Source organism: Chinchilla lanigera, unplaced genomic scaffold (assembly GCF_000276665.1).
Source record: "Chinchilla lanigera isolate Chin_1 unplaced genomic scaffold, ChiLan1.0 scaffold00064, whole genome shotgun sequence".
Classification (NCBI taxonomy): Eukaryota; Metazoa; Chordata; class Mammalia; order Rodentia; family Chinchillidae; genus Chinchilla; species Chinchilla lanigera.
The window spans coordinates 726,547-739,225 of record NW_004955465.1 but is presented as its reverse complement, the minus strand read 5'-3'; the positions used below and the strand labels follow the sequence as shown (position 1 = coordinate 739,225).

General features: G+C 42.1%; 1 pseudogene; it reads right to left on the bottom strand.

The window, feature by feature from the left end:
- Positions 1-7,646: 7,646 nt before the first annotated feature.
- LOC102016684 lies at positions 7,647-9,150 on the bottom strand (annotated as a pseudogene).
- Positions 9,151-12,679: the final 3,529 nt, after the last annotated feature.

The window sequence follows — 12,679 nt, the reverse complement described above, 5'->3', positions numbered from 1 at the left end:
TTATACCAAACCCCAGTTACTGGGGAAAGAAAGCTGCTTCCATACAATCAGCACAGCAGTTACCTTCCTTTACTCTTTCTTCATACAAAATAAAACAGTCTTATATTCATCCATCCTTAAGGTGAATTTAGCGAATACCTTATCTCACTTCCTTCCTATAGTCTTTCATATTTCCTTTTTGAACCAGTACCTCTGTACTCATGGTTAATTGGTTAAGGGAGATGCCACAAATACCAAAACAATGAGTGCTAAACAAACTGTTTTGGCAGAAAAGGGTAGCAAGTCATGAGGCAATTGATGCCCACACATTGTAGTTTTTGCGTCAAGTACCAAAGAAACAATGAGTGCTGGGACAGACGTTTCAGGTCAGAATGTGTGGAGTACCGACTCCATCCAAAGCCTTGCAGTACCAACGTCTGACTGCACTGTTGACGTTATCTATGTGGACTCACATGTGGTGTGTTCTGGAAAGGCTGTGTGTCTGTCTCCGTATCTGTGTGTGTGTGTGTGTGTGTGTGTGTCTGTCTGGTTCTCTCTGTGTGCACTTCCTTGTGCCCCTCTTCACTTCTCCCCTGACTACCATGTCCACATCTCCCTGCTTCTCTACATAAAAAGCCACAGACTTGGGTAATGCAACAGTAACACTAGCTACCACTTCTATGGTGTTCACTATGGTAGCGTCGGACGACTCATTATTTTTACATATATTAACTAATTTAACCTGCAAAACAGCCTATGAAGTTCGGATTGTTAGCTTCCTTTCACATATGAGGAGACCAGAACATAAATTCTTACACAGTGTATAAAGCCAGGAATTAAACGACCTATGCCTCAAAGGCACTCTCCCCTTAGGTTCACAAGCTTCATTGTGTGGAGGTGGGGGAGGTGGGAGAGGTGGGGGAAGACTACAGAGAGATTATAGAACAGGGATTTAGAGATTTAGACAAATCTCCATAACATACAGCTCATCGTATTTCATTGCATCCTTTCTGTAACGCATTCAGAAGCCTGTGGCTTGTCTGTCTGCCTGCCTGCATTCTTTCCTTCCATCTTCCCCGTCCCTCCTCCAGCTGATGACAGGGGAAGGAGCGATCTGCTCACAGAGCAGGGGATAACCTTGGCACCCAGTCACCACATGAAAATCCCGAGGAAGGTTCTCAGCCTCACTTAAGTGCAGCCGGTTCACTTCACGGTGCGTTACTGCCTTCACGGTGCATTACTGCCACCTAGAGTTCATGTGTTGAGACACAGCTCCGGGGTCAAGCAGAACCAAGAACAAAGCAGAACAAAAGGCAAAGCCCGACCCTGTCCGGAAGCCAGCTGCTTTGGTCTGAGCAGTTCGGTCAATAATACAATAGATTTTAAAATTAAATCTCTTTCTTCCATATGCCCTGCTTCCCATTTCTGAAAGTGGGTTATCATCCAGTAATGTTATTAAGATTAAAAAGCTCAAATTTGACAGCTCTCAAAATGAGAATGGATGTGAGACAGAGACAGAGGCAGAGACAGAGGCAGAGACAGAGCAGAGGGAGAGGGAGATTTGAAGATCAGTCTTGCAGTCGTAGTCCTCACTTGACAGATGAAGAAGCTGAAGCTTAAAGTGGTAACAGGTTTCTCAAGTTCAAATCTCTGGTAAGTGGTGCTGGCAAGATTGGAATACAGGGATCATTTGTTTTTATTTTGTTTTTGTCTTCAATTCCAAAATGAACTCATCGGTGAATCAAGTAAGACTTGGCATTTTCCCATGATAAACAGTGGCCTTCTCAGTGTCCCACTCATGGTCCTGGGACATGTGTATGAATGTGCTCTCCCTGCAGAGGTCACAGCTTTAAGACTTGGAGGGTTTGGAGGCGCCTTTCAGGGAGCTGTGCTGAGGCACAGATCTGACTACATCCTCTTTCCTAACAGTCCACACATGTCAGATGGAGGGAGAAGTCCATGACTCATCTGCAAGGGAAATGATCGAAGATGCCTTACTAACACCATGTCCCAACCACCATTGCTCAGCCTGAGGTGGGAGGTAGAGATGTGACCAAGGTGGAGGGAAAGGAGGAGGCTTCTTTGTGATTGTCCTTGTGCCACAGACTCCTTGAGGGAGTCTATGGATTTGTCCTTAGAAGGGTGCACTCACATGCATAAAAAGAAGTGAGATTATGAGGAAAGCAATTATGTGAAACAAAGGTACCAAATTCTTTAAAATATGTGAAGTTGTGTTGCATACATGTCTTAGTCAGCTCAGGCTGCTATAACAAAATACCACAGGCTGGGTGTCTTAACTAGCAGGCAGGTACTGCTCACTGCTCTGGAGGCCAGAATCTATGATCAAGGTGCCAGCAGATTTGATTGCTGGTGAGGACCAGCCTTCTGGCTTGCACGGGGCTGCCCTCTATGTGTCCTCATGTAAGAGACAGCGAGTGAAGTCTATTGTCTTCTCCTCTTATCTACTAATTCACTGGTTTGTAGTTAAGGAGTTGAGAAGCATCTTGTGCCTAAGTGGACTAAGGAATCCCTAACAAGTATGCGCAGGGAGCGTCCCTGACTGTGAAGCCAGGGGTTGCCACACGTGCCACCATGGTGCCAATATTTGCTTCTCCCCCAGCCCTTTCCTCCTTCTGCAATGGAGGACCTGCATCTGTCGTGGGGACTGTCCTAAGCTCAGCGTCCTTTTCTCATTGTGTAGGGCAAGCAGACTGAGCTGGGCTCCTTGCCAGGAACTGCTGGCCTCCACAGGGAGCTATTTTCTTTGTTTTCTGGATGTGTCATTCAACCCACAGCTCTGTGGTCTTCACGGAAACAGTTCATTTCTACTGTTCAGGGCCAAATGTTTTCATTAGTAGAGTAAAAGTTAAAGTGAGAAAGGAAGAGAGGTGGAAATAATTGGAAAGTTGTCAAATCTTCACAGAAATCGCTTAGTAAACTAGAAACAAATTTTCTTCAATGTTGTCAGTATCTAAACTTCTAAAAGATGGATGAAAGCGTAGTTTCACCTTGTTAGGGAAAGATGTTGACAATTTTTAAAGGAATATTTTACTGTTATTCCTTTTGAGTCCATTCTGTATTCACAGCATCCAGGGAGATGTTTTAATTATACTTTCAAGTCATAAAATACAATGTTCCATACCACATTTAGATGTTGCCCTGCTTCTAAGTTCATAGCATTATTGACACTCATTCAACATAGAAGAGTTTAGTCCACAAAGACCTCCAGTCTCTGCAGGGCAGACCTGAACTCTGCAGCATTCCTGCAGCAGGCTCTTGTGCTGATGTGCCCTGAGCCATGGCTGTTGGGGGAGGAAGTCCTTTCCTGGTAGCTGACCAGCTCAGAAAGCCGTCCCCACCTTTCTCTTCTCAAAGCCAGGGCTGCCAGGAAGGAGGTGGGGGCTGGGGAAGTGAAGACTTTTCATAGGGCGGGCACATGGGGGATGGGAGAAGGAAGGGGAGGGCCACTTACATTTGGAATTTTTCAAAAACTAGAGCCCAGTGATTCTTTATGAAAAGGGAAATTCTTAATATACCTCAGATATACCCATTCATTTCCCTAATTCCACCCTGTTACCAAGAAAAGCCAAAGGGATGTTTTTAAAGTACGTGGGCACGTCCCAGTGAATAAACTGGGTGGGCACTCAGTTGCTGCCGGCCTGTGATTCACATTAACACAAGGCCACAAATTCTCCATAGGAAGCACAAGCGCAGCTTGATGGAAAGACTTCTGGACTTTTAAAGTATCTTTATTTTTTGAGAAGGTAAATTCCAAAACACAAGAATACCTCAGTCATGCGCACTTCTGCTTGTGAACAATTCAGTTCACAAATAAAAGTGTTAGGCAAAATTTTGCTTATGTTCACAAACTCCACATTGGGTGATAAACATGACCACAGCGATCTTTCCCAGAATCGTGGAGCAAATTAAGTTCGTGAACCAAGATACCACTGTACTGTTATTGGAACTGAAGAAATGAAGACCAGCTCAGAGGATGTAGAATCTTTCATAATTTAAGCATTTCATTTTAGCAAGCTCTCCTTTAGTTTTTGTCCGTGCATATTTAATGCAAATATAAACATAATGTTCCTTTTTATTTAATTTACATTGTTTCAATATAATATCATGTACATTTTCTGATGATGGCTTATTGTCTGTGTAAGTATCAAATAGCTGCATAGGTGAAGAAATGTATGATAGTTTATTAATTGTGCTTGTTGCCGGATGATATAGTATCCAGAGAAAGATCTCAGGCTCCTTTTGTTCTGCCCAAAGAATTAGTTGGGATTAATTGTGCTTGTTGCCGGATGATATAGTATCCAGAGAAAGATCTCAGGCTCCTTTTGTTCTGCCCAAAGAATTAGTTGGGACAGCTGATGAACAGGTAAATACAACTTTTATTTAAAGTAAAGGAAGAAAAGAAAAGAGTGAAGAAAAGAGAAGAGAAAGAAGAAGTATGTCCTCCAAGAAGATAGGTCACTGCAAAAATAGGAGGACAGCAGAATGGGGAGGTTACAAAGGTGGTAAAATCACTGGCTGCTATCGTTTTATCTCCTCCCAGATAGGGACCATCAGACGTTGCTCTGCTCACACATCCTGGTTTTGATTTACAGGTTACATCCTGTTGATCAGCCTCTCTTCCAGCTCAGTTTACATCCTGTTTCAGCCAGCCTTCCATGCCCTAATCTCCTGCCTCATGCTTACATTATTATATATGTATGTGTTGTCTAATTATTGGCTAGTTTGAAATATTTTTATCATAATTTTTTTCCTTCATTTGAATTTAGGATAAATTCTCAGGAGTTGCATAACTAAAGCATGGAATGTAAATCTTTTGTGTAAGTGAATCTACATTAGCACATTGTTTTGCAAACTGACAATGTTAGTTCACATTGAGAATATCACCAGCAATGAAGGATATTCCAATTTCATCATAAATTTACCAGCACAAGGCCTGTTGTAAGACTTGTGAATTTAAAGGTTCTGTAATGGTTTTTCTCTTAATTTATATACTATATGTAACCTTTCCCAATTTATCTAGCAGGAACTTTGTGTGCTACCAGTTCATTAGACACTTCTTTATAGATGTTAACCTTTGGTGAGGCATATGTGAGACAAATATTTTTTATCATAAAGAGGTGTGTTTTACATGGCAAAATGTGTTGTTTTTTATTAACTTGGATTTCTTCTAATGTTTTACATCTGAGAAAAGTGTCATTCCCCACAGATTTATTTAATGTTCTCTTACATCATTCTTGTTTTTAAAAGCAGTTTTTAGTATTTTTAACTTTTTAATCTTTTAGCCCACCTGTAGTTCATTTGGCAATATTATGTCTAGCAGTATTTCTCAACCAGAGTTAGAGACCATTTCTGTTAGACCCATTTGCATTGTGTGTTAAGAATCAGGTTCTTGGACCTCCCAAATTTACTGAGTCAAAATCTGTTGAGGTGACCCACGTCTCATCATGAGGGAAAACATTGGATAAACTCAAATTGAGGTATAAAGAGTCATCAAGAACTGAGTCCATGTGCTCTGGATTGGATCCTAAAAACAGCGTAAGGACATTAATGGAAATACTGGTGAAATCTAAATATTGTCTGAGTTCAGTTAATAGTAATGTGTGAATATTAATTTCTTTGTTTTGAGAAAGTACTGCAGCAACAACATCCAGGGAAACTGGTGGTAAGGACTGTACTGGAACTGTCTGCATTATCTCTGCAGCTTTCCCATAAATCTGAAATTATTCTCAAGTAAGTTTATTTTTCAAAAGTGCATTGAAAACTCTTCTACTCTGAGGACATAACAGATGTCCTAATGTGCTAATATGGATCACCTGGGTTTCCCACAGATTGTTATGGGCACAAGGGATAACCTACCTCAACAAGGAGATGCTTTGGTGGTTTTCACCCTGAAAATGATCTTGAACTGTCTTGTGTGAGTATGAGAATAAAGGCCAAGGAACAACATGATAGATTATTTATTAAAATAACCACAGGCAAGTTAGTTTTGACAAAGATAAATTGAGCTAAATAAAGATTCATGAACCATATATTACTGCAGACCCAAAGTAGTTCTGAATGCTCTGTCTACAACCTGTGCAGGCTATATTTATAGCCAGGAAAAGAAAATGACATGCAGAAATAGTTTAATTGGCTTATTTGGCCATGTCCTAGCAACTGTCAGCCTGTGATTGGCTGAAGGCTCAGCAGCTACAATTAGTTGAGATTCTGCTATTTGTTGCAACTGTGTATTCTTAAGGTAGGGTGCAGGTCCTTTACACATTAAGTTGGGTTACAGGCTCACTATGTAGAGAGGCTGCTTTAGATCAAACTTAATTCAATTTGACAATTATCTCCTTGAGAGAATACCAGGTCTGAAGGTCCCAGGACCCAACGTAACCAGGAATCTGCACCCCAGACCTGTAGGAAGAAAGGCCAGCCTAGTGAGTAATTCTGGTGCCACCCCTTAGGCTCTATCCCCTGCTCTGAGGGACCAGTGACCTCACATGGTGACACAGTTTTCGGGAGTTATTGTGAAAATAAAGCTGGCCACAAAACGAAAAGACAGTGAGTTGGGAGACAAGAGTTTAAATCTCAGGTCTGCCCTTGCCTTGCTTCTGGTCCTCATCCAGTCATGGAAAAATACAAAATGGCCATGCGGGCCTTGGTGCCCTGGCTAAGGGGCTTCTCAAGGCCTTTGGAGGAAGGCTAGAGACAGAGGCTGAGCTTCAAGTGTCATCCCATGTCTCACGTTACCTGGGCTTGTGTGGAAGCCTCCTTTGCAGACAGAATTCAAGCTCTGAAGGTACTAAACTGCAGGAGGAGACTTCTCTGAGGTCCCTCTTAGTTCCAACCTTTGGTGACCGAGGAAATGAAAGGACCCACTGTGCTTTTCCTCGGAAAGGGTTGTGTAGGGCAAGAAGCACATTCACATGTCTCACCACAGGACACCGTAGGGCGGCTTCTGCCCAGCCCATTGCTGGGTCCTTCCAGGAGTTCTTTCACCCATGCCTCTTGGGCCAGTGGTGCCAGGTGCTGACTCTCTAGGTGGCAAACTGCCATGACTCCCAGCCCAGGGTGTTCCCAAGGCCACAGAAGCAAAGTTGGCCAGTGGGATTTCTCTGAGGCGGTGCCACTTTCAGTACCTCGGCATGGTACAGCTCTTGGGAATGGCCTTTTCAGCACTATTTCCTCTTTGGAGGACCAAAATCTTCAAACCCCAAAAGGTTGAAATTTGCCATATTGGTTGTCTTAATTCCTGAGTTTGTGTGGATGACAAGGGCAAAGTATTGGACTTGGGATTGCCACCATCATTCTCTGTGATTTATAAATTAGTTAACTAAGTGAGGTGTTTTTTTTTGTTGTTGTTGTTGTTCTTAAAATGTGAAAATAAATTGTTTTGGACAAAGAGGTGAAGAAGTTAAAATCACACAGGATTGGCATCGTAGAAAGAGGAAGGCACGAAGGATCACTGGCACTAGAGTAACTACACTGAACAGAAGATGCCTTTCCCCAAGTCTGAGGAATCACAAGGCTCTGTCTCTTGCTTCATAGGGGAGGTTCAGATTTGGGGGCAAGTGTCATTCATGAGGGCCATGGAAGTTCATCAGCTTTCAGGTCACATCCGGGATGGTTTTCCTGCTGGGGCTAAAGGAGAGGCCCCGCCCTCACAGGTTTTTGCCAGGTTGCTCGTGGGCCTCTGCGGCGGTAACATAGTCTTCCAGAAAGTCCTGGAAGTACTCAGGGATGGCACATTCTTTGAGGTCCTTTCTCCAGCAGTGGGTCATGAGTTCGTGCAGAGAGATGGGCAGCCCTGTGACAGCTGAATTCACCCACTCCAGCACCTGTCAGTTGTTCATGCCTGTGTATGCTACTCTTTCTTGGATGGTCAGCTCTTAAGATTCCAAAAGACCACACAGGAGACTCGCTTGTGAACCTCCCACTCAGGGCTGCTTTAGGGACCGTGCCCTGAACAGGAGCGTTGCACCTTGTCTCACTGAGCACTCATTGTCTTCCATCAACCGGGCCAATCCAAAGTCAGCAATCTTGCAAATTGATCCATTCACCACTAGGATGTTTGCTGATTGCAGGTTTCTGTGGATAGAATTCATTCGCTCAGTGTAAGCTATTCCCACAGTGAATTGCTGCCATGCCCACAAAATTTGGCAATTTCAAAGCTCTTCTTTCACTTTCTTTTAAGAGCTCCCTTTATTCATATACTCAGTGACAATGTACTTGAGTTTCTCAGACAGCACCACAAACAGCCGGACCAACTTGTTATGCCTCAACTTCATGATCTATTCCTCCTCAAGGAATGATGCAGGGAACCTTGTGCCTGGCTTCAGAATCTTTATGGCTGCTTTGGTATTTGCATTCCAGATACCCATTCGTAACTTCCTCAAACTGCCCATTTTCCAGTCTCTCGATCGACTGCAAGGATTCTTGAAGGATTTCCCAGACATCTTTGGTTTGACAGACAGATCCTTAAGCTTTGGCATCCCTTTACGACAGGGGACTACTGGGTGAGAGCAGAAACACACGGCTCTCTCAGTAACGCTGCACAAGCAGATGCTGGAATGTTTCAGACTGGCCCCAGGTGCTGATGTAGTATCCACCTTTGTCAAGTTTGCAGATTTGATGGTGTTTGACACGGTCTCCTTTTATATCATTCCAATCATGGGTAGAAAGTGAAGAGGCACTTTCGGTGGTTTTGTGCTTGTTTCCAAAGTACAAAAGCTGTCACTTGGTATCTTTTTGGCCAAGTTTTCCACAGTACCACTCATCTACCTGGGTAGAGTCAACTGGAGCCAGGTAATTGCTGGGGATGTAACCTGTCTCTGGTTGTCAAGGAGCAGGCTTCCTACTAGTCTCCTTCCAAGCTGTTCAATATTTGAAATTTTTCTGCTTTGTGAAAACGTAGGTCATCTGCCAGTGCTTCAGTCATAAAGAGCTATACACAGTGTCACTCTTGTGCCTTCTGGTACACAAGATCTCAATGTTCAACCCCCATAGATGGCGAGTTCTGGGCCTCCAGCCACATGGACGTTGTTGTCATTCGGGATGGAGATTGTGCCAAAGCTGGGGCGGTGCTGCGGGGGTCCCGGGAGCTCTGCCTTTCCTCTCTTCCTTCAATGTTGTTGTTTCCTTGTCCATACATTGCACACAACCCATTATCTAAATTCCGAGCTTTCCACCAACTACCACAAACTTTACACACACACGTCTTCTCAAACAGTGGCAGAAATGGTCTTCTTCTGCATCCAGATCAGTATCTCGCTTCTTCACATGACTGTGTCACGCTAGGAGCCCATTCACGTGGTCCTCTCCAGCCCTCTTTCCGAGAGGTCCCAGTGGTCAGATCCCTCCCTGCAGTGGGTGGTGGCTTTGTATCCCAACTAAATATGTTCATTTTTTTAAAAAAAGAGGATTATATTAATGTATGTTTGTGATACATAGTAGTTACATTTGTTTGGGAATGTTGGTATATATAGTATATTGTGTTTTGATCGTTTTTATTCCTCCCCATCTCTCTCCCTCTTCCCAGGTCCCCAACCTATCTCCAACAAAGAGATGGCAGGTTTCCTGCCATCTCTCTTTTATTTTGCTTTTAAAATTTTTTATATTTTGGGTTTGTCATACCAGAGAAACCAAAAAAACCATTCACTATTTAACCTTCTGTGTCTGATTTACTTCAATTAGCATCATGGTCTCAAGAGTCATTCATTTTCCTACGAATGACTCAAGTGTATCCTTCTTTATGTCTGAGTAGCACTCCAGTATGTATACAAACAATGTTTTTTTTTAATCCATTCATCCACTGATGGCATACAGGCTCCTTCCATTGTATAGCTACTGTGAATTATGCTGCTATAAAAATGAGTATGCACGTATCACTGTGATATAATGACTTTAACTAAAAACTGGAACTGGAAGAGACAGCAAAACAGGCTGCCTCAGAGCGGCCAAATCTGTTGCTAGAGCTCCCCCCAAAGAGTGGGAAAGTTCCCAAACCCTTGTGGCAGTTGAGTCCAGGTGAGCTGGTCTTTTCGTCCTGTCTCAGAATCTTCTTATGGGAGCAACCCGCAAGCAGAGGAAGGCATCTTTTAAATCTAGACATGTCAAGCAGGTGGCATCTGCAGGTAGCAATCCACAAGGGACAGCACAAAGATCCTGTACTGGCCAGTAATCCTACTGGGCTTTCATTTATCGTGAGGAGAGGAGTGTTTCAAGGTGATTAGCACTCTATCAGAATCCTGAACTAACGTGTGGCTGGATGCCTGTTTCTGCTTTCTGTGAGGTCTGACAGCAGCGGGGTCGCAATGAGACCCCATGGTTGATGGCCAGGCCTGGAGGTCAGTCTTTGGCTCGAACCTCTGAGAGGAGAGTTTTCAGAATCACACGATGGGTTGCTGTCCATGGGTTCGTACATTCTTCCCAGGATCCTGTTAGAATTGTTAGATGACTCTCAATTTTGGACTCAGCAAGCATGACATAAATAAATCAGAGATGTGAATAACAATCTGTCAGAAAAGCAGGTATTCCATGATCACAATCTCCTTATTTTATATAGTGAAGCCATCATTCAAGAACACCACACAGACATAAAGGGTCGGAACGTGGCTTACAAAAGAGGTACCTAAATTTCTATTAAATAGAGCATAGAGCCCCATGGTGTCATAAGTGTAACCCAAAACTAAACAATGCTGGCTATGATACTTTCCTCAAAGGGTTGTTCTCAGAATTACGCAGAGATAAGGGATGTGGAAGAGATTATTGAAAATAACAATAACCATCACCTTTTAAGTTCCCATTGTCTGCCAGACCCTGCTCTTGCTAATGGGAGGAACTCTAATTGAGCTGTCAGGAGAACCTTTTGTGGAAGGAATGAACTCACCCCTCATTCAAGGTTGTGCCGTTAGGAAGCCGTGATGCCAGGACAGAACTCAGCCCTGCCTGCCCCTGTCCTTCTCATCCATCCTGCTGTGTCTTTCTCACATTCAAGGGCCTTACAACCAATGGTAAGTGCAATTATTATGCCCTCTTAGCCTACAGAGAGCTGCCCACAGGGTGCCCTAGGAAGCCCAGGTAGCTGTAATAACTACCTAAGGAAGTTCGAGCTGGTGGCTTCTTTTTGACTTATGAAAAGCTTCTGACTTCAACACGGACAGTCCATCTTTCTGTTAGCCTTGGAATGGCAGTGATCAGAAAATGTTTTTGCGTTTGATGCTGAATATTGTTATTAAAAAAGCATGACCTCACATTTCAACTCTCTCTAAAGAGTGATCTCTAGGATAAATAAGTGAAGAAAAGTAAAGTTTCATGATAAGATGCTAAACTATACAAGAAAAAGAGATGCAGGTAACAGAGTAGTATCTTATGCACAGAGATGTATCTTATTTAAGATGCACAGAGAGTATCTTATTTGCCTAATTTTTATATGATTGGATAAAGGAGTAATTAGTAAAAATGGATTATGTATGGGAAAGGAGAGACCTTCTGAAGTAGGAATGGAATGAGGCTGATAGATTCTCTGAGTTTACCTCATTTGGGAAATTTGACATTGGGTCTATGTTAATGTCTTATGTAACTACAAAATAAAACTAAATAGAAATAGAAGCAATGTTTAAAATCAAAAGCAAAATTTTCTTCTGCTTCTTTGGGGCTGAAAAAATCAAAAGCAAGGTAAACTTGTTAATTTAGTATAGATGGGTCGTCTGCACAGAAAACTATGTCATGTGACTTTAAGGCACTGTAATTTGTTTTTTTTTTTTTTTTTTTTTTTTTTGGTTTTTCTTCGGTACCAGGAACCGAACTCACGACCTTGCACTTGCCAGGCAGGTGCTTTTGCCGCTGAGCTAAATCCCCAGCCCAAGGCACTGTAATTTGTATCCATTCTGAATAGTTTATACCTTCAAATGATAAATAACTATATATAAATTTTAAATTGTGTTCAGTAATACTTATGAGTCATATATTTATTTGGTAATAATATTAGAATTGTTGAAATGTGAATATATATGTGCAAATAATTGTGTTAAGATTATTAGGAGCCATGACTTTTTATTTAAAAGATATACAGGTACAAAATTAAACAATTTATGTAAAAGTCCTATTGATCTAAATCTGGCACTATGGATAGGACCTCATGATATATTTTTTCTTACAAAGTATTTCCCAGCACTGCCCACTGAAAAGTCTATAAATAATCTAGCAATGAATGCTCCTAGCATTCAGATATTTGGCTCTAAATATCAACTTCTAATAAAAGGACTCAACATTTCTTGAATAAATGCCTATTCCAGGTCTGGGACAAGAAGTATACAAGATGAACCTAGAACACACTGATTTACTGGAAAGCAAGAAGACTATCAAAGACTTTTGGGGTTGTATCAACAGAATACTGGAACCGACCTGAAGGGGCTCTCCCTGAGCAAAGATGCTAAATTCCAAGCATCAAAAAGAAAAATAACTACAATAAACAGAACACCTACAGTGTAATTATACCTACAGTATATATTATTCTTATGAAGAATCTCAGATGGTAAAATGCAAAGAAAAAAAAGAATAAAAATTATATCATTCAACCCCTGAATCTGATCATGAGTTTAGGTCTATCTACTAGTACGCAGGAAATATAGAAGGACAGAGAAACAAGTTATAACTAGGATCATGTGGAAGAAATAAACAAGATCCAGAAGAA